Raw genomic sequence first — 24653 nt, forward strand, 5'->3', positions numbered from 1 at the left:
CCCCACACCCTACACCCAGCTCTCCCAACAATCAAGCCACTTTTTCAACTCAGGTCATTTGGGACAAATTCAGGGCTTTATTCTTCTATATCACATCACCAGGCTATCCATATACACTGAATATGAACTGCTGTAATGGATTGTGAAAATAAATACTGAATATGATCTGCTGTAACAAATTGTCCAAATATATACTGATCATTAGCACTCCTAGGTTTCTGTTATGAATCCTGTCATTTTAGGAATGCTTTTTTTCAGTACAGTTCTGAAAAAATATATTGCCCATTTAGGTGGAGTATAGACATGCAATGGAGGGGGTTATATTCTGAAAGCTGGTATACAAGTTCAAAACTCATTAGTGTGTTCTTGTGAACAGTCTCTCTTCAGGAAAGTAGCTTAAAGATGAAACTAATACACTGAACTGTCAGCAGAATTTTTCTTTATTTTATCATAGACCCTATATGTATCTTTTCAGAAGTGAATTCTTGTTTACAGTGGTATCTTTAGTGAGAAAGAAGTTAAGTACCCTGTCAGAAGTAAAATCTATGCCTCAGGAACACTGTTTTACACCTATAACCATTCAAGCTTTCAGTTCACGTCTGTTAGCCTTACACTTTCCAGAGCCTGGAACAAGTAACTTTAGATGTATCACCTTGTGTTTTCTCAGCATGTATGTTTTCAATGGGTCACGTGTTGCTCATGCAGGATAAAATATTGCATGTTGTGGAATGGTATATTAAGTTAATGTTGAACACTCCCCTATTTTCCCTTCTATATTCAGATCTTAGCACATATTTCATGAATGGGCATGTGATCTTCATCAGTAACTTCCTTGTTCTAAAATATCAGATAGTGGCATAACGTACTACGGGCTAGCGAGTGGTTTTATTTTTAATATGTGCTTATTGTTATGGTTACACTGTAAGTTTGTAACCCTGATATGAAACCTTAAAAACATCCATGGGGATGAGTTTTCTAATCCAGCTAATAAAAAAAAAAAAAAAAAAAAAAAATATATATATATATATATATATATATATATATATATATATATATATATATGTGTGTGTGTATGTGATATACATACATAAACACATACATAACATAACACGCATAAGTTCATTATACTGTGCACTGCCTTTCTGTTGTGTGAGTACCTGGTTGCAAACATTGCTGAAGGATTTAGCAATTTTCAACTGACTAGTCTTGTTGCACTGCTGGAAGTGGTTATATTACTTGTGGACAGCAGATGTAGAGAAGGCTTCATTCCTCCAGCTGGGATCATGTACACAACAATGATAGAATTGGCCTACTAGAACCTGGCATTGTACAAAGATTCAGTAAAAAAATCCTTAAATTTGTAAGATCAATGCTTTCTGTGACTATCTATGACATTTTGTTTTGTCTGGATAAAGTAAAGTAGTTTCTGCATGTGGGTGTTTATATGTGTGAATATGAATGTGGGTGAGGGTCTCCCTACTCAGAGACCACCGCAGTGGAAGTTCCATCCTTATCTCCAGAGGTGCATGAACTGCAGACTTGCTTCCATTTAGTCAGTGGTACATGGGGCTGTATTCCCCTATATGTATGCCTAGTGGGGTGCTTGTCACCATAGAAAATGCTTTTGTTTTGGTCTCTGTGCGTTTAAAATATTTTGAAAATGCTATATTACCGGTGTACATTCTTTATGACAAGCACTGTTTCTACTTTGGGTTTGAGAATATTGATTCTGAGAGATGAGACTTAAATGTGTGCTATGTAGCCTATGCATATGATCCAGCAGTATATCCCCAAATATAAGATATAGTTTGGCGTGTTTCTCTATTGCTATTTTTAGCATTCTCTGTACTATATAATCAATGGGAAAATATAAACTCATCCTTCCATCTGAGGTTCTGAATACCTTTGAGCTGGCAACACTCAAACTCAGATGGACCATTACAAAGTACGCTTGATATGTGCCAAGACAGATTTCAAAAACAGTCCCCTGGATTCAGCAAGCTCTGCACAGCATGCAGGAATAGTGCAAGAGCTGCTGCATGCAATATGTCCGACAAGCGATCCAGGAACGAGCTCCAGGGACATGTATGAGTGCTCCTACATTATTCCTGCAGGGACACAGCTCCTGTATGCTAATTACCCCATTTGCAGGTGAAGACCATGCAAATGAGGTGAATTAGCGATCCAGGAAGCAGGCAGGCATCTGTGTAGGAATAGTGTAACCTGCAGAAATGTATTTGGCTACTAACAGAATACATTTCTGCAAATTACAAAATGGAGGCATGACAGCTCCAAAGAAAGCATATATTCAATGTAGTATGCATGCCAGTGGCCAAATATATGGCCACTGGCATGGGAAATAGTTGCAAAATTATAAAAAATAACTTATTTTTTTTGGTCTATTTCAGCTGTTTAAGCATAGAGCAGCATTGCACAAATGGGATTGGCCTGAAAATAATGAAAAAAGTTGGAAATAAGCTTTTAAACCAAAATCAGCATTCTGCCATAATAGCCAATGGCATGCATAAGACAACAATACCTTGGAATAATGGCTGCTAAAGGAGAAGGCTGAGTGTCATTTTGTAACCATGCATTAGCAGTCAGTCTTACGCAAATGAGGGGACTGATACTGAATCACAGATTTCCCCTCGGTGTTGGCTTGCACCCAACTGTGTAGGTGCAGCAACACCATGGTATAAGCATAAGAGGTAGATGACCTCATAAGGGGGAGTGTCATGCATGCTGTAAGCTTATTGGAGCTCTGTGGCCAGTGTTTAAGAAAGGGGGGTGTGTCTGAGGCTGCCTAGCAGTGTTTACATTGTTTACATTGCCTAAATGAGTGTGCACACTACGCACCGGGTTTTTAAAAAAAAAAAACACATGAAATAGCAGCTTTGTTCACATCTGAGCACTGAGTATGTGCGGCATGCCTTGGGGCTTAAACGAGAAGGCAATGGGAAGGGAAAACATCAGTAGGAAGGCAATCGAGGAGAACTAGCATAGCTGGCAGGTGAAATGTATCAGAATCAGCAAATTGCACAGGCAGCAGCCCAGTCCAGCACACTACTATAAACTATGCAAACACCATTCACTCTGGTTTTTCCCACAAACTCTACACCACTGGTGTACACAGATGGCAAAATATTACCTGACAAAACTAACAAAATGATAGGGGCTGCTGTCATTCTTATACATCAATATGTGGAAGAGGTTGAGGGCGATGATGATGGGAATGCTGATGACCAACCTACAGTGAGGAGGAAGAGAAGAGTGTATAGACCCAGGATAACCTACCAGGGGCTACATCAGCTGGAGATAGTGGAGCACTATAGGGTGGGCAGGGACATCCCATGACAAATTGTTGAGCTGTGCCGGCCACGCCTCACACACAGAACCAACAGAGGGGAACCCATCCCAGTGGATACCAAGGTATGTTGTAGGCTTAAGAATACTAGCTACAGGTACCTTCCAAAGACCAACTGGGGATATCATGGGGATCTCACAGGCATCAGCATCCAGGGTACTCCACCAGTTCCTGGATGCCATGTCAGCACATGCCGGTGAGCACATATATTTCCTCAACACCCATGAGGCATTGACCAACAATATGCGTCTCTTCCAGCAAATAGCAGAATACGCTGGGGTAGTGGGTGCTATAAACTGTACGCGCATACACATCAAAGCACCACCTGGTGAGCGGGTAGGGTCTACATAAACCACATGAGCTTCCCCTCCAACTGCCAGGTCATGTGTGATGCCCAGGGCATTATCGTGAATATGTGTGCTGGCAGCCCTGGAACCTATCACGACTCCCACATCTGGCATATGACACAGCTATACCAGAGATTTGCCAGTGGGGACATCCCATATGGCCACCTAGGGGGGATGCTGGTTGCGCACTGGAGCCATGGCTGATGATACCCATCAGAAATGCACACACACACCTGAACAAGATCTCCATAATGAGGCACATGCACAAATGAGAATCATAATAGAACATGTGTTTGAGATACTCAACTCATGCTTACAGTGCCTGGACATATCTGGTGGAGCCTTGCAGTACTCTCCAGCTACAAGTACACAAATTTTCATAGTATGTGCCATGCTACACAATATGATCCTGTGGAAACAGCTGCAGCAGGAACAACATGAGCCAGGGCCACCCAGCCCCCCACCATTGCCAAGGCCAGCACAGGCACAGAGTGACTCGGAGGAGGAACAACCTGAGCCTGCCCATGTAGGCAGAAGTAGGCATGCCCAGTATGCCCAGGCTTTGGCAAAGAGGAAACGCATAGCACATACACTGACACGGTAAGAACCCAGGGAATGACACCTCTCTCTGACTCACACATACAGTAAAATGGATGCCAAACATGACACTACCTGTGCTTTACCATGTATAGGGAGTGTACTATGGGTATCTGACATAGTCAGCCCTCTAGCATCATCCTCAATACTGGCACAGCCACAAGGTAAGTCACTCTTCCTATCAATTGCTGAATGGAGTAGTATGTTCTGCTAGTTGTATCTATGGTATGGATGTGAGCATGCAAAGGAAACGGGTGGCTGAATGGGATGGCAGCAGATAGAGAACACCTATATGGGCAGCATGAAATCCATAACAAATACTGATGTCAAAAAGTAGGCAGTACTAGACAAGGTAACAAATCCCACTGCAGTACATACGGTGGCCCAAATGTGTGTCCATAGGACACACACATGCATGTCAGAGAGGCTCACATACCCAACAACAGCCTCAGCCAGCAGGTCAGGTGTAGATGACCATAAAGAAAGGCTGTGCTAAGGCCTCCAATTGATGGCAATGGAGAACAGCTCCCCTCCAGACCTACACAGACAAACTACAAGTCAGGCAGTTGTATGCTAGTTCTGAAGAGTAAGAAGTCTGAAATTGAAATGTAGGTCAATAAAACCTAAGATCTGTACTCTACTGATATGCCTCTAGTCTGCATGATCGGCCAGAATACAAAACGAAATGGAAGCCAACAGAGTACCTGAAATACCAGTGCAGTCATAGCAAATGTTTACAGTTGTCAGGTGTGCCCCCCCCCCCCCACAATCCTATGTAGAAATGCAGTAACATGTACGTGTGGGTTTAATAACAGTGAAGCACAGATTACCTAAGCTGGCCCAATTTACAGGATAGATTGTTGCATGTGTACAATATTCAGGGGTCTGTGTGTTAGGTTATTGTGTGTTGCATATTGTGTGGAAGTGGTCAGAATGTAGGCATGGAGGGTTATGTCTCTGTGGCCTATGTCCAGTACTGTCGATGACAGGGCCATGTTCTGACAACTGCAATGCCAACCACAATGCATCCCAGCAAGACCTATTTCAGCAGTCATCCATACTCACTGTTCAGATGCCAATATCTGTCACCATCTGAAAGATGGACATGCCATGAATGTGGGCCCATACATACACACAGTACACAGGTGGACGTACCCTAGACAGAGTACATAAAATGTAACTGTCAACTGCACACACCTTTGGAAATGTACATACAGGTTAGCAGCACATTAGTTGTCCATGTAGTATGGGATACTGATGTAGTCTGGCCAATCAGTGGCAGACCACAAAAGGCACAGTTATGAAGTAATGAGAGACTGTCTATGTCCCCACACAAAGCAGCATAAGGGGTATGTCCCAGTTATATCTGTGAGTCAGCTGAAAGAAGCTTCCATATCACACATGCATGCAGCTCACCCCACCATCAGCCACAGGTTTATCGCAGGTCATATCCCTGCTGTTGGGAATGAGTACAGTATGACCCCCACTTCTGTATGGGGATACCCACAGAATGCAGCATGCTGAAGAAGTGTCTCATGCAGGTGTGTCCCTAGCTGTAAGCAGCACCCACCAACATCCAGAACAATGGATTAATATGGACAGGAACTATTGCATTAACACCTCGCACACTTACCCTGTCACCCCAGGGGAATCCAGTGGCTCACAGCCTGGGACTGTAGGAGTGACAGAATTCACTGGCCTGCTGCAGATGGCCTGCATCACTACCAAATGACCTACAATCCTCAGTCAAAGGCCTGTACCTCACCCATACTGCCAATGTATGTTATCTCATGGGGTCCCAACTAACAACATAATACTGTCCAGAGAACACAAATGCAAGGCCATGTCGATAAATCCCAGTAGCAAGCCCACCATGTCCTACTGCATGATCTGTGGACCAACCCCTAAATACTGCTGGTATGAAGGGACAACTATAGGGATACTTCTTAGATATTGGTCGCATACTGTTAGGAAGAGGATAGAATAACAGAGTGGGGGGTGTATAAGCATGGATGCCGTGGAGTGTGTGAAGTCTGAAACTCTGATGTGTGCCCATACTACACCTGCCTGCAAACCCAGTAATGGGTGGCTACAAATCTGCTTGTAAACCACAATGTGAAGGTGAACTGACCAGATATATGAGCCCTGCCTCTGGGTGAATCTGCACAGTTGAGAGGTATGGCCACAGCAGGATATGGCCATTCTGTTACATCAATTGATGTACAAACAGGGGATCCTCAGCCACCCCAGTACCAATGTGCTGGACCATTTACACAGACCCATCAGCAAGTGTCTGAAGCTATCCCTCCAGAATGGCATGAGTGTGCAAGAATATGTAGGCTGCAGACCACAGTACTGGACACAGCTTCATTCATCTTGTATTTCCCAGGAAATAACTGTGAGCAAATAAGTATATATGTCAGTAGTTGATGACATAATACATCACAGTGTAAAAACAATACATATGTCTGAATATCTCTGCTAACACCAACCATGTAACACAAGCAGCACAGACACAATAGTTACTGTATCCCACTATCTTTCACCCATTGTGACTCCATATTGTCAATCTAGCTACAAAAACAGGTTGCTAGCTGTAGGTGTAGAACACAAAAACCTGCACTGGAGTACAACCTACCTGGAATGGATTTACACACGCAATACAGAAGGTCATACTGGGCATGCTCCTACACTTAGAGAAATGAAGCCCATATCTGACAACAACAGTGGACTATACATATCTGTCAGTCACAGATGTCTGTGCACACACACCGCATTGCACACCATTCATGCTTTGCACACACATTGAATAGGAATACTCATACATATCCAAGGCCAACACACTATAATAGGTCAAACATACACACACAGAGATGTGGGAAGAGACAGACAGACAGTGACAAAGAAATTGCCATCACGAGGCCTGTCCCACCCACCACACATCCAATTGGCCAATATCACATAATGTGCCGATGTCAATCACTGTAGACATTTGCTTTTGGTAGCCCTCAGCCCTATAGTGTCTGTGGTGCTTGTGACAACTGTGTAACATGATAGTACAAATCAGTATTCATCTAGCATTTGTATATCCAGTCCTGTCAAATGTAAAGTTGTGTGTGACTGAGTGTTGTGTGTGTGTTTCCAGAGTAATGGTTTATGGCCCATTCACACACACTGCAATTCCCATTGCCCATGTTAGCACTCATGCTGATGTCGGTCACCTTGAAATAACTCTCTGGCCAGTTCTCAGCCCCATAAGCTCCATGGCACTTACAATAACTGCGTAATACTATAGTATCACATACTAGTTAGGTGGGAATTCTAATCCCAGGAGTGGTAAGTGTGTGTGTGTGTGTGTGTGTGTGTGTGTGTGTGTGTGTATGTGTGTGTCAATTAAAGATTTTGAGTCCATTCACAGTCACTACACCTCCCATTGCCCTACTTTAGCAAGCCTGCTGATGTCCATCACCTAGAAATACCCCTTTGGACAAGCACCAGCCCTATAAGCTCTGTGGTGCATGTGATAACTGCGTAATTACAATGATATAACCTCCTACCTTAGGTAGGAATTCTAATCCCAGACATGGCAACTGTGAAACTGTGTGTGGTGTGTGTTGAGAGATTAATGATTTTGAGGCCATTCACAGTCACTACACCTCTCATTGCCCTACTTTAGCAAGCCTGTTGTCAGTCACCTTGAAATACCCCTTTGGACAAGGGCCAGCCTTATAAGCTCTGCGGTGCATGCGATGACCGCATAATGCTACAGTGTAACATATCTAGTTAGGTAGGAGTTCTAATCCCAGATGTGGCAACTGTGAAACTCTGTGTGTGTAGAAATTAATGCTTTTGAGGCCATTCACAGTCACTACACCTCCTATTATCCTATTTTAGCAACCCTGCTAATGTCAGTCACCTTGAAATACCCCTTTGGACAAGGGAAAGCCATATAAGCTTTGTGGCACGTGTGATAACTGCATATTGCTATAGTGTAACATGGCTAGTTAGGTAGGAGTTCTAATCTCAGACATTGCAACTAAGTGTGTGTGTGTGTGTGTGTGTGTGTGTGTGTGTGTGTGTGTGTGTGTGTGTGTGTGTGTGTGTGTGTGTGTGTGTGCAGAGAGATTAATAATTTTGAGGCTATTCACAGTCACTATAACTCCCATTGCCCTACTTTAGCAAGCTTGCTGATGTCAATCACCTTGAAATATCCCTTTGGACAAAAGCCAGCCCTATAATTTCTGTGGTGTATGCCATAAATGTGGAACAATATAGTGGAAGTAGCTACACAGGTATGGGTTTGAATCTCATCTTTGGCAAGTGTTTGTTTGTGTGCATATGTATGTGTGTACCTCAAAGATGTTGGCCCCATTTACACCCAGTACATATCTCAGAGCCTGACTTTAGCAGTCCTGTAGATATCATCCACCTTAGAAGTACCTGTTGCCAAGACTAAACCATGTCATGTCAGTGGTGCATGTGGTAACTGCGTAACCATAATGGTCCGTAAAGATTGATAGATAGAGGTTTGAACCTCATCCCTGGTAAATGTAAGTGTGTGTTTAGGATAAAATTATTTTTGGGATCTCTCACCCACTACATCACCCAGTGCCAGTATTTACAAGGTCTGGTGATGTTCCTCATGTTAGACGTACCTTGGGACAACATCCATACTATAAGCTCTGTGGCGGGTGCGATAAATGTGGTGCACTGTAGTAGCAATACATAACTAGATAGGGGTTGGAATCTCAGCACTGGCAAGTGTGTGTGTGTGTGTGTGTGTGTGTGTGTGTGTGTGTGTGTGTGTGTGTGTGTGTAATCAGTATCCTGTGTGGACATTGTTGTGACTGTGTAATAACAGGATGCATTTTGGGGTGGGTTTTGCTAAATTATTATGTTGGGGACCTAGATATGTCACAATGTCCACCTTACAAGGACAACAGATGTCAAACACCAGAGAGGCTGTTGTAGACTATTCATAACACTACATGTGACATTATGGATTGGTGAACAATATAGGCAACCCTTCTATTACTCAGAGAACACCCTCCATCCATGTCTGATACACAAACACACTTGGCAAGGCAACAACCACTTTATTGGTAGTTCCCTGCATATTGCCTCACAGATAGCAACCACGGTGTGATTCCAGTGGACTACATGCCTGTTGACCACAATAGTGCCACTGACATCAGAAAGTACTGTGATGTGTTAAATCTTCTGACTGAGTGTGTGTTATCCAGCAAGTAAAAGGACATGGCACCCTGTTCCATCCCTGCAGTAGGCAAATAAATGCTTACAGTGGCCCTTTTGCTATGTTCCCCACTGGACACCTGCTACAACTGTAGAGTCTGCAAATATAACCCACAAAGGGAATACCATGCCTTAAACACATGCCCTGTATGGACAGATGACACTAACTCCACTAAACACCTGTATCATGCTGTCAATGTAGGTGCAAGCACGACCTCAGTTCCATAGCCAGGTTTTACCAAATGAGGTCAGGAATGCTACATCAGAAGATAACAATCAGTCCACACAACATGCCCCAGAGACCTCAAGTACACTTCCACATGTCAAAGAACATGTGTGTGAGACGTGTGCACAACCCAGACACTGTCCATGTTATGAAATATAGATCACATACATGGGAAGCAGTGCACATCTCTGGCCACCCACATTAGTAACCCAGATGAGTGGATCGTGAATGCAATACCCACCTGTGGGGACCACTCCAGGGACTACATCCCTGAGCCACCCTGCAGACTATTGTCATGTGGCCTTATGCCAGGGTATTCCCTTTGCCTAGCCTTGTACAGCATTCGGGCCCATTCACCTACTACACACCTGTGAAGCAATGAACGTATGCATCTCAGTACTGGCAAATGTGTGTGTGTGTGTGTGTGTGTGTGTGTGTGTGTGTGTGTGTGTGTGTGTGTGTGTGTGTGTGTGTGTGTGTGTGTGTGTGTGTGTGTGTGTGTGTGTGTGTGTGTGTGTGTGTGTGTGTGTGTGTGTGTGTGTGTGTGTGTGTGTGTGTAGATTAATGATTTTGAAGCCATTCACACTCACTACACCTCCCATTGCCCTATTTTAGCATGCCTGCTGAGGTCATTCACTTTGAAATAGCCCTTTGGCCATGTATCAGCCATATAAGCTTTGTGGCACTTGTGATAACTGCATAATATTGTAGTATAACAAACTAGTTAGGTAGAAGTTGGAGTGCTGATTTTGCCAACTGTGATAATGTGTGCATTTCCCTGAGTGAATGTGTGTGTGTGTCTTCATTGATACCTGATTTTGTGGACATTCACACTTATTACACTTCCCTTACCCCTCATTTAACACTGTTGCTGATGTCACTCACCTTCAAAGACACCTCTGGACAGCTCTCCAACATATAAGCTCTGTGACGCATGCAATAAATGTGTAACACTGTAATAGCAATACATAGTCAGGTAGTGGTGTGAAACTTAGTTCTGGTAAGTTTGTGTGTGTGTGTGTCATCAGTATTCTGTGTGGGTGTTGGGGTGATTGTGTAATGACAGGATCCATGGCAGTGTGGGTTTTGCTATATTATTCAGAACATATCTGTTCCATTGCCCACATTACAAGGCCAACAGTTTTCAAACACTGTAGAGGTTGTAGACAATCCTCAACCATAAATGTGTACAGCCATGTGCAATTACTATGTGACAGTATGGATTAGTAAACAATATAGGCAACCGTTATTATACCCAGATACCACTCTCCACCCACGCATCATACACAAACATGCTTGGCTCTTACTCTCTTCCTTTCTTACTTTGTCTCTGTCTCTGTCTCTCTCTCTCTCTCTCTCTCTCTCTCTCTCTGGTGGATGTGGAAAAATACATGTGTTTTGCATAGGCAGCAGCTTGAGTTTTGTAAGTAATGCGCATGATCAGCTGATGGCCTGTGTATGAATTGGAGTCCCCCACTTGCTAATTGCATGTGGAACAGCTGTGGTATCATTCCTAAAGCCAGTTGCATGGAAACACACTCCTATAACTAAGCACTTCATGTGGGTGTTGGCCCTTTTCCTTCACTGTGAGCAGGACTTCATGTGGGTGTTTGACAAACAGCATCAGAGGATAGTTGGAAATACCTCTTACAACATACACTATGGAGACAGGCCAACTAAAACGGGGGGTGTTCCAGACATGGGGACAGAATGTAAGTATTGCTGTTCTACATTTGAAGTAATGTTGGTTGAACAGGGTTTGTGTGGATATGGCTGTTTTACATGATTTTAAGGCTGGCATGACAGTGTTATGAGGTTGAGGAAACTCTCACCTGTAGGGCTATCTGCAGACTGACCAGAGTTTGGAGTCTTATATGTGGTGTGTTACTCACACATTTCCTATTTTAGAAATGCAGTAGCATACTCTGATGATTGCAGTCAGTACATGGTGACATCCATGTGAGTTACTAACTTCATATCCCTCAGAAGAGATATGTCACAAAAAACCCTGTTACCCCAGGAAATTTCTCAGTGTATCACAGCAATATGTCAATATTGGCCCTATGTTTGTGCCTCCGTCCCCCAAGTCTGTCACCATTTGTCCATATGTCATGCAGTAACATCATTATTTACTGACATCATACCTGATAACAAGCCAGTGAGATATCAGACTGCTAGACATGTTATGTAAAGTAGGCCTTATATTTGAGGACAAAACTTGGACATTCTGTTGTGGTCTGTACAGTAGTGAAGTCTGTGTACTTATGGTGATTGTTGACAGAGTGTGTATTGTGAATATGTTGCTTGCCCTGTGTACAGACTATGGTAGATGTCATTGTTCTTGGTCCTGTTCTATCTGACGTTGCATGCTGCTCCAGTTTATGGTACCCTATCAGCATACATTTGAAGGGCCAGACTGACACATGTCCCACACCACAGTCAGGCATCAGACTACACTGTGTATTGGCCCAGTATATGTAAGGTTAATGTGTGAGTGGCACATATAAGGATGGTTTTGTTCATATAGTCCATATACTGTACTATTAATTAGGCTTACCATAATGTGACTGTGACTGTGTTCAGACTGGCTGTGGATATGCACTTTCACACTGGTGTCTGTTACTCCATTCTGTTATATGCCTGTAGTGCCTGCTATATTTGCAAGTACATATGTATTCCCCCATAGGAAACCTGGGTCAGCGTGGTAGCATTCTGCCTGTAGTTTGCACAGTGCTTTGTGACATGCCGAGCAGCTCAGTGTATTTACCTAGTGTGATGTTATGTCCAGATATTTGTCAGATGTACTGTTGCCAGGCCACTATAAGTGTTGTGTATTTATGAGAAAGCAGTGGGATGCTGTGAAGATGTATGTCACTAAGTAGTGGGAAGTATGTGGGCTTGGGACCTCTGCTCCTCTGGTTAATATGTGTTAGGACAGACAGGAGTGTGTGAATGCATCAACTGTGTGAGCTTATCTATTCCAGTATTTTTGTGATATCCCCATTTACATGGCTGTAAACATCCACTTTGTCAGGCTTGGTCCACACGTCTTGCACTAAGTAGTTCTGTGTATACCTCTGGGCTGACCAGATTGTGTCAGACTGTCCACATTTATTGGTCATATCTCTGCTGTATTCCACAGACTCATTACTGTGATTTGTGTGGTACTTCACTATGATGATCTTATGTCTGTCAGCAACTGATGATGTACATGTCAGTATCAGAAGTGACTTCTCACACATGTCTGTTAACACAACCCCTGTTACTGTAACAACATTCTACATTTATACCAGCAATACTTGCATTACATCCCCTTGCACTAAGAGGTTGTGACTATTGGTGCTGAAGTATGACTCCACCACATGTTATGGGCATATGTGATTTACACATATATATATATATATATATATATATATATATATATATATATATATATATATATATACATATATATATATATATATATATATACATATATATACACACACACACACACACACACACACACACACACACACACACACACACACACTTGCATGCATACACACACACACACACACACACACACATATATATAAATAAATATTCATATATATATATATATATATATATATATATATATATATATATATATATATATATGTGTGTACATATATATATATATATATGCATAGATCTACATATGTGTATATATATATATATATATATATATATATATATATATATACATACATACATATATATATATATATATATATATATATATATATATATATATATATATATATATCCATATCCTTGTTATGTGTAAACATGAGTGTTGTATATACCTTCCCAGATATATCCCACCATATTTATCTTATATGTGTATATCATTCTGATTCAACACTATTTTTACTAACAAGTACTAAACAATTGTAGAAGTTAAAGCAGTTGTTCACTACTATTCAGTATGTGTATGGACAGATATATCTGAAAAAACAACAAACATTTTCACACCGGTGATAGCTTAGTGGTTGACTACTGTGACTAAATGAAAAGGCACTTACACCGTGTAGGCTTCTCTTACCAGTGCGCAAATCTGCTTAGCATTTACATTTAAGCAATGCTTACACCTGCTAAGCATGGCTCAGCACTCATAACCAGTGATCACATTCTGGACTGAGACAATAGCAGGGTAATGACATCATTAATAAGTATATTTAATTCCATGTACATAACATGCTTCTATGTGCTGTCATTACAGTACAGAGGTGTGTGAGTATACTGTATGGGACACCTGAGTATATATGGCTAGTACAACAGTCTTTTCTCTTTGTATGTGTTTCATACATGGGTAGTATGAAAACACAACACCTCTACTCCTTCCAAGCACCAAAATCATCAAATATACGAAACAGGAACACATCCACTGTAAGTTTGGAAAATTCTTTTAATTCTGGTACCTCGGCCTTCGCCTTCTCCTGGAATACATTTTACTGCTTCAAACACCACCCTTTTTATATCATGCTTAATTGGATCATTAATGCATATTAACCCATCAAAGCTGATTGTTATTGATAATTATTATTACAACACCCTAACTTGCATCTTGGAACAATTTCTTAAATATGACAAAATGGTTTAAAATTTCATATAAATGCATTCATATAATATCCTTACATGCAATGTTCTATTTTAATTAAACATGCCTGCAAAAACACTTTTATAAGTCATCTGTTATACCAATGTTTAAACTTTATAAATTCATCTGTTTTACAAATACTTATACTTTATAAATTCATATTTGATTCATTTTTAAACAACAATTATGCTCTGTGAAATATGTGGAAACACCATGTTAAAATTCCAAATTTAACCCATGAGGAAACAAAGTTTTATAATTTAGAATGAACCTGGTTTCCATCTGCAATAATTTTTCTCGAAACACATCCTTACTCCCCAGTATGTTGGGTTTACCCAGCACACAGAATATAAATCCCTCTGGAACCCCCCCATGCACCTCACAAAAATGTTTCCCTACTGGACTTTCCAATCTTTTGTGTTTTATATCACCCAAATGCTCAAGAATCCTTAGCTTGACCTTTCTCGTTGTTTGTCCTATATACCATTTCTGTTGCAAACATCCACATCCTATGATATACACCACCCCTGTGGAATTGCAGTCATAGTATTCAAGCGCCCTGTATGTGACACCATTAATTGTGATGCCATCCACATTTTTTACCCGGCTGCAAATCTTGCATCTTCCACAACTGTATGTGCCCTTTCTAATATTCCTCCTGGATGTGCTTCTCTTTCTAACACTCAAGATTTCCTTCAAGTTGGAATGCCTACTGTATAGGACATGTCATTGAGGGCTGGTGTCATGTAGTAATGGCATACCTATCAGTGTCAGATGTCTATCTGTCAAAACATTCATCCTAATGCATAACCTGTTTGGCTAGTTGATTTTTGTCTGTCCTCTATAAAGATGTGCCAATGTCAGGTATCCAGCTTGGCTGCTTACAGGCAATCTATGCTTGACTGACACTGACATGTCTGCCCAGCTGTGTTATGAATGCCACAGCTAGGAAACCCCACCCTGTATGCACCACATGCCATGAATACCTCAACTAGACTACCACAGTCAATAGAACATGCTTGAGTACAGGTCTCCAACCCAGACACTGGCCATGTTATGTAATAAATGTTGCATACATGTCAATTGGAGCACCTCACTGGCCCTCTGTAAGAAACAACCAGATGATTGGATGTTGCATTTAAATGTCATCCTAGGGATCACTCAAGTGGCATCAGTTGATAGATGGCCTGCTGACAAATGTCAGGTGGTATGATACCACTGTACACACATCACCTACTCTTCTCATCTCTCCATGGATGTTATTCTGATACACACCTAGGAACACCTGCACCTATGGACCCCAGTACTGACAAATGTGATAGTGTGCATTACTGAGAATAACAGTGTTTTTATGTTTGTAAACTTGTAGCTGATAACACCCTGAGGGCCTATCACCCAATACACCCCCCATTGCCATAGTTAGAAATGGCTGCTGCTGTAATGGACATTAAATGTATCTTGTTACACTCTCAACCCTATGGGCTACCTGGAGCTTGCAGTCCCAGCATAACACTGTTGTACAAATGGGTAAATAGGCATGGGTTCCCTCTGACTCCTGGCAAGTGTGTGTATGTGTGCAAGTGTGTATATCTGTAGGATACAGCATTCTGAGGCCACATTTTCCAAATCCAATACACATTGCCACACATTATAGGGGATAGTGATGTTGCTGATATTAGGAGAACCACGTCAAACCATCACCCTACTATCCCTGTGGCATGTGCAATAAATGCATATCCATGTAGTAGCACTGATGAGATAGACAAGGGTTTGTACTGCAGTCCTGGTCAATGTGTGATTGTGGGTATGTCAGAGCATTATAATGGGTTTCAGTGAGTAAAATAACCAATGTGGGGTGTGGATTCTGCGTATACTGTTTTTACACCATGGTACCCCCAGTACATGTCCCAAGATCCACTGTATGAAGACCATTGTCACCATCAACCATACATGTAACTGATTACACTATCCAGCTCAATGATGCATGTGCTGTGTGCAAATTATCTGTAAAAGAATGGGCTCACTGACACGGTAGTTAGCACTGATAAACCCAGGTCTCTCAGATGTGTCTATAACTGTTATTGTTTGCCAATGTGTATATGACAGTATGTCATACTACGTATTGTTCATTAACACCCAGTATGTCCCCCATTACCATACTGTACAAGGCCTGGTGATGTTCTACACTTAACAAGAAACTTGGGACACACCTCATCCTAAAAGCTGTGTGGTGTGTGCAATTAAGGCCAAACACATTAGTACCAATAAGTACCTAGGTAGGGGTTCTACTCTCTGTGTTGCCAATTAAGTGTGTGTGTATGTGAAGGGATCTACTTCAGTTTGCAGAAAACACATGTCCCAGAAGATCATCTGTCCAAGAACTGACTGGCAAATGCTAACATTTCAAATGAATCATCTTGTGGAATTCATTCCATCAGAACTAGTAGTAGATGTGAAAATGCCCTCTTCCCCACTGTACAGCTGTACGGTGATACTGGAGTTGGTATATATATATATATATATATATATATATATATATATATATATATATATATATATAGTTGGGTGTGGATGTTGTGGGTACAGCCACCCTCATTGTGGTTTTTGTTGTGTGTATCCCCCTGCTTAGTCTGCTGTAATACTGTACAGTTTATGTTAACAGGTTAAGTAGTTGTCAATCACACTATGTGTGGTTCTGCACCACCCCACACCCTCCAAAGTGGAGGGCTGTGCCACCCACACCAGCACACCTATGTTTACCATCTCCAGGATTATACTTCACTGGGGAAGAGGACATATACCCTGCCAGTACCATCGTCAATGACATTAAACTGGCAGACTGATTATTTACTGATGTGATGTTTTGCCTATTTTGTCTTGGTGGAATTACATAGGCTAAAATGGGTTCACTGCAAAATTAAGTACATCCATGTGTACAGTATTTTCTGTGTATTGCATCAACACCAAAGCCTCTGTGTGTGTATTATTCACAAACATGTGGTGTGTGTCACTTAGTACACTTACCATTGTCCACTGTAGAAGGGCTGCTGACATCAGTCACCATGCACTCACCTTTATACATCCCTCAGGCCTATCAGACATGTAGCACATGCAGTAACTGTTATACACACCTGTTACTTGTGTTCAGCTGTACCCAGGATATGACATAGTCAATGTGTCACCACAGTGCCATACCCCTTGTAGGAAACAACAGCAGACCAACATCCTGCTGACACATAGACACCTACAACACAAGCTGAATACATTATGGAGATCACAAACAGTCAGTGTTAATAACAGCTATAATGCATCATGGCTAGACAGCTACACATCCTGACGTGTAAACATTAAACTTTCCAGCTGAAAACATCTTACACAGCATTACATTTCTAAACCTTTGTACAGTCAGCCTGTGCATCAGAACCATATTTCCTGTCTCGGCATTGATGGTATGGATGACAGGGATGTGGCACAGGTATCATCATATGCACAGGGTGTGTTGTGGGTTTGGCAGAGACCGAGGCTAAGCCATTTGGTTGACATCACATGTGTGTGTTAGGGGGTTTCACTATCAATTAAGCTGTGCAGATGTGGTGTGTGTAAATATGGAGGTACCCTAACTTTGTTGGTGATGTGTGTGTGTGTATGTATGCACACAGTTCTGCCATGTGGCTGCCCTATACAGGGGTTTGTTGGACAGCTGCAGACCATACATGGCATGATGTGTAGCTCACCGTGTCTGGCCACGGACATGAGAACTGTGCCTGCCAGGGGTTACACGGGCACAACCAGGTACACGCCCAGATATGATACTCTTCCCGGATGATGACAAATGTTCGCTGGATCCAGGTCCCTGTTGTGACTGGCCAAGACCACATGCACATGGCCTGCTGTGTTGTGGTGTGGATAGCCCCCCTGCAGTGCTGGTGCTGGTACTGCCTCTACGGGAGCGGCTGTGACCTCTTCCATGTCCACGTAGACTTCCACCTGTTGGTGTTGCTGACCTACGTCCACGTGGCTGTCACCCTACTCCCACCATATGCTCTAACACAGACATTGCACGGTCGAGGATTCCCACCATCTCACCCAACTGTCTATCCAGGACCTCTGCAAAATAATGGTGGGCATCTGCAAGATCCCGGATGTTGTCAAGTACAGCAGAATGAGTAGCCCTCTGGCACCTCAAACTCGGTCTGGTATAACATTCCATATGTGCCTGTGCCTCCATGATGGCCCGAAACATGTGTCTGGTGACACCTGATGTGGCACGTCTGCCAGGGGCAAGATGGCCAGCAGCCCTCCTATGAGCATCCCTGTACATCTGCCTGTGTGGTACCGCGCCAGCCATCCAGCTATGGCTGATGTGTACAGGCACACTTGCCATAGTCACCACACTGTAATGTTGGATGCCACCACCTGCCAACTGTCCCTCATCTATGGCCACTGGTGATGGGGTATGTATAGGTATTGTGACTGTGTGCGGGGATGGGATGGATAAAAGTGGGATGTCAGCCGATGGCACAGCTTCAACCCCTGGCAACCCTGCCTGTGCCTCATCATACCTATCATCATTGTTAGAGTCTGTATGGACACTAACATCAGTTTTCCTGCAGGAGGGACCCTGACCCACCTCGCCACCTGTGAGGGGAAAACACAAAACATAATTTAAGACCTGTATATCATTGATTACCTCTATATACACTCACACACACACACACACACACACACACACACACACACACACACACACACACACACACACACACACACACACACACACACACACACACACACACACACGCACACACACACACACAAACACACTTACAGGTGAGGTGGCACAAAGATATTACACGGACTTCTCATTAACCAACAGTCAACATGCATGACATATGGCACTCAACAGCATGCACTGCAGCTATGCTCAATTCTTGTTACCAACATTATACACCTCTGTGATGCATGAGTTGTGTTAGTAGGGGATGGCTCTTCCCCTAGAACACACTGCACCCATGTACACAGTATTGCTTTGCAACTGTTCAGCACCCTGGCATGCACAGTGCACCATACCTCATGAGTGTACACACCATTGCTGAATGAGTATATGTGTGGCAGTTATGTTTGCTCTGTTGCTCACAGCTCCTATGTGTTTGTCTGATACATACCTGGAATGATATAAGGACAGATGTCAATAGTAAATGCCTGACCTCTGATTTGCAGATCTCATCATCAGCAGTGCAAGTATGAGCAATAAAATCTAATTACACTGACAACCATCAAAGCTTACTGTGGCTGTGAGGAGTGTACACACCTTTATTGATTGACATGCCAGCATCTTCCCTGATATGCAGTGGGACCACAATACTGCATATGTTAACATTACACACACCTGATATGTGACATATGACCTGTGCAATCAAATGCAGTATCAAACAAATGTGTTAGTTGGGCAGATGTTGAGTGAGATGCATACAATATGTGGGTTGCATAAGTGTGCACACCCTTAACATGATGGTTTGTTGCAGCACCTAAGTGAACTACAGCAGTCACTATTTCTGGTAGGGGTATACATGGCCCATCTTCACTTGCCATTATTTGGTCATTCCTTTCAACAAATGTCCCCCATCTCTGCCTGATTGCAGGGTCAGCTCATATGCACAGCCCTTGGAGGTCACACAGTGCCTTCACTATTGCTGTGGACTCAGGGTTATGTCTGGCACAATTCATGACCTTGACTGTTTTCAGATGCAGCCATTCTTAGCGAGCTTTGGATGTATTCTTCATTTCACTGTTGTGTTTCAGGATGACACCCCTCCCCATCCTCAGCCTTTTTGCAGATGCTTGACAATTATGGGCCACACATGAGTGTCATTGTGTAGTGTTCCCAATTCAGAATACCATGTCTATTGACCTAGTTCCTGCTAATGAACATCAAGCCTAAAGGTGTACACTGGCACCAGCAAGGTACAGATGAGGATGGTGGGCCTGAGGTGGAGTGAGGTGTTGCTTGTGCACTACATGTATCTTTATTAATACTGTTTGTAGGTTTCAGACTTGGTCTAGGTACACCATTACACATTGCAGCACATGCCTTTGGGATACTTGATGTTATGCATATGCTACCTGTAGAGAGCCCTGGATGATGTTTTCTGTGGAACAACTCTTCCATCTGATTACCCTTACCCATAGGCTACACTTATGCAGAGTCCAGGCAATTGTTGACACAGGTACTGCACAAGCAGTACTTCCTAGACATTCCTGCAAGTCCCTCAGTGTTGCTGCATGTTTCTGGGCAGCCTCCATGGTCAGTTTGCAATATGTGTTGTCATCTGTCTTGGATGGAGATCTGTTTATTTTCTACATTAATGTTGTCCCATACTTCATAGTCACATACATGACTGTCTGCACTGTTTGCCATGGTATATGCAATGGTGAGGTAAGGCTATGTCTCCCACTCCTGAGTGCTACTTTTTGGATATGGGATCCATTCATGGTTTGTAAGATGTGTCCAAGCCATGGCTGCCTCTGTTGCAGGTGAGTGGACAAATGTCATGGGCATACTTCTTGGACAGCAGGCCATTACTTGGTGTGACATTGAGGCCCTGTACTTGATGGAAGGTGTGTACTCAAGAAGAGTGAATGCTGTCAGTACCTCAAAAGCTGCTTCCACAATATGTTATTTGGAGTGTGTGCACACATATGCTTCCAATGTTTTTAAGGTATGCATTCCCCATATTTGTTGTCCTAACATAGGATTCCATATTGCACATTCATTCCTCAAGTTAGCATCACATTACAGGTTGTAAAATGTGTGGAATGTGGTATTGTGATATGCCATTGTGTGGATCTGTAACAGTTGTCATTGTAATAGTGGTGTATACACTGCTGTAGTCACATGTCCCTACTGTAGGTCATTTGTCCCACCATTATGTTCATCTCTGTCCACACATTTTGTACTGACAGGTTGTTAGGTATACTGCAGGACTCTTACATACCCTTCAGATATGCCACCTTGGTGATCACTGTGATGCAGTGCAATTAACAGCAACAATAAGTGAACATGTACAACATGCATTATGGGTAGATGTGTTAAATGTGTGCATGGCAAATACCATGGCCATAACATGGCTGGTTTATTGGTTAACCTGAACAAAAAACTCCATACTCACCAGCTATAGGTTGCTACCCCAGAGGTATACCAGAGGGACCTACATAGTTGTGTGAGAGATGAATGTATGTATCACACCTATGGCATTGGTACAGGGTGGGAGCAGCATTTCAGTACATCAACAGTACAAACCCACAATACAAGAGATTATTCACATCTGTTCATTACTACACTGCAGCAACAGACTGTGTTATCTGACATATGCATGAAAATACTTTACAGATGAAGATGGATAAAACACAGTGGTCTAGTAATGTGCCCTGCGGCCTTACCTGCATGTTCCTCATCCATTGTGTGGGTAGCAGCCACTTCCACAATGCTATCGTCAGGTTTCTGGTTTTCCTGGTGGGCAGGTGCCCCATGGCTGTCAAGGAGCTCCTTAGCATGTCAGTGGGGGCTGAATGGGATGACCCCCACCTGTGGCTAGCTGGTCCCTCCTTACTGTAGCAGCACACTGATGGGTGTGGTGGATGAGATCAGTGCAACAATGTTGCACCTGCTCATAATTGCGGTTTTGTAGGCCGACATTGTTTACCCTGTGTACAAGCTCATTGCACAGGGCAGTCCTCAACTGCAGATCATGGGCCATACGCCCAAAGAGGGTTTTGTGGTGATGCACAAGGTAGTTTATTATTATTTCATTCTTCTGTGGAGTATACGCAGGGAGACACTCCTGGGACATGGTACCTGGAAGACATAAACAGGAAAAAAGGTCTGAGGATCTCATACTGCAAGGATATAATAGTTGTTAACTGACACCCCCCCCCACCATATCTGCAACAATAATTATAACACACAAATCAGTGGGTATATTTACACCAAACCTACTGTTGGGACATATATCCTATTGTGCAACAAATATTGAAATGTGTTTCTGTTAATGTTCCATGTTGAAACACTATCATTGCTGGCCTGTTGCAAACAATGTAACCTGCATGCCATTGTAATGGCCACTGTGGTTCCATATATGCATGTATTCTGTTTGCTATGCAACTGTTCCACATCTGGTGTTTTGGGTTATGGGAATATCTATGCATGTTGTTATAACTAATCCTGGATTGTGTTGACAATTACTACCCATATATGTTCTAAAACTGCAACACAATAGCTTGTTTGGCAAGGCTGTTCCCAGAAGTACCACTTCTCCCACCACATCTGGCTGTGGCACCAGGCCATCCGGGACCTCCTCATCCACTGGTCTTGCACTATCTTTGGGTGGAACCACCTCAGGGGATAGTGCTAATTCCCCCTGGGAGCAGCCACAGACAGGATCCTGTCACCTGAAGTCAGATCCAGCGTCTGGTGCATAAGGAGCTTCGCAGAGAATTGGGAGATCTGATACACCAGTTTGAGGCCCTCGTGGTGCAATTAGATGGTCAGCCTGCCCCTCCTGCTCAGCCCCTAGCACAGCCACCTTCAGGGCCATGAAGGTACAGTGGTGACTGCCTATGGGTGGGGACCTCAGTCCCAATGTTTCCATTTGGGGGCTCATGGGCTTCCAATTTCCAAAGGGTCTATATTATAACACTGAAGTTTCAAAACTTCGAATGTTCTAATATCAACCCCTATTCAGCGAAAGCTGAAAATATCGAAGCAACAGAAAACTGAATTTTTTCCTAGGGAAAGAATTCGGTTGCCCCTTTCTGTTGCTTAGGTATTTTCAGCGCTGTGGTGGAAAGTTATGGGTCAGGTTCAGGTAAGTGTGCAACTGAGTGCGGGTTAGGTGAGTTAGGGTTAGGGTGGGGGTTAGGTATGTGTGCGATTGTGTGGATGTAAGGGTTAGGGGGTTAGGAGAGTTAGGATCAGGGCGCTGGTCAGGTAAGTGTGCGATTGTGTGGATGTGAGGGTTAGGGTGGGATAGGTGAGTTAGGGTTAGGGTGCAGGTGAGGTGAGTGTGCGATAGTGATGGACCTTAGGGTTAAGGTTTGGGTTAAGGTAAGTGGATAGTTAGTGATGTGTGTATAGTTCAGTGTAGGGTTAGGTGTAAGATTTTAGGTGTATGTGTGTGGATTGCTGTTTGTTTGGTGTGCTTGTGTTGTGTGTATTGTGTTTTGGAACAGCAAATTTTTTCCCTAGGAAAAAACTTGCTGTTCTGTATGTTCGATGTTCTCAGCTTTCACTGAATAGGGGTCGATATTAGAACATTCGAAGTTATGAAACTTTGATGTTCTAATATAGACACTTTCCAAACACCCCTACCCATCCAAGGTGTTTACCCACCACATGTGTCATATACCACCCCTGTATGCTGTCTTGTCTGTCTTCCGACCAAACCTATCTCCCAAAATATACCTACTATCCCTCCCCAACATCCCACTCCCACCTTAACAAAAAAGGGCAATCTGTTCTCAACAAGAATTTCACACCATACATAACTGTCCATTTTGCACCTGCTTATAACTGCTTACAGGTGCCTTAATCAATCTGTATCCAACAGCCATTGTTCTGGCCAGCAAATAAATTATCAACCCTTGCACATTTCTAACCCAGGACCATGCACACCATATCCACAGCAATTTACCATTAAGCCATCTGAGCTGCAGATATGAGCGATGTTTTCTCAAGCTTATCATGCAACACAGTCATTCAACAGTAGGGAAAATGTATTTTAGATATATATATATATATATATATATATATATATATATATATATATATATGTGTGTGTGTGTGTGTGTGTGTGTGTGTGTGTGTGTGTGTGTGTGTTTGTATATATGTAGATATACATATGGAGTGCATTCAGACATCAGATCCACACTGGATCTCCTTCTTCCACAGCTGCACTGTTCTGCCTTGCTACGAAACAAAGCGCCACATGTGGACACAGCCTAACATTAGGGGGTATATAGGGGCAGATCGTATATATATGTCTATTACAAACCTATGAAGTTTGTGCATGATACATTTCACATTACCATGACTATTCTGAAGGTGGTGGTGTCTAAATTTCATGTGTCTATCATGACTTCATTACGTCCACCTTCAGCTATTTGCCCCACTAATATACATGTTTGGAGGAACAGAACAAGCACTATGATGGCTTAAATCTTGACATTCTGTGCAGATCTGCACAG

The sequence above is a fragment of the Protopterus annectens genome, chromosome 2.part0, assembly GCF_019279795.1.
Source record: "Protopterus annectens isolate FY-2018-M chromosome 2.part0, PAN1.0, whole genome shotgun sequence".
NCBI classification, from domain to species: Eukaryota; Metazoa; Chordata; order Ceratodontiformes; family Protopteridae; genus Protopterus; species Protopterus annectens.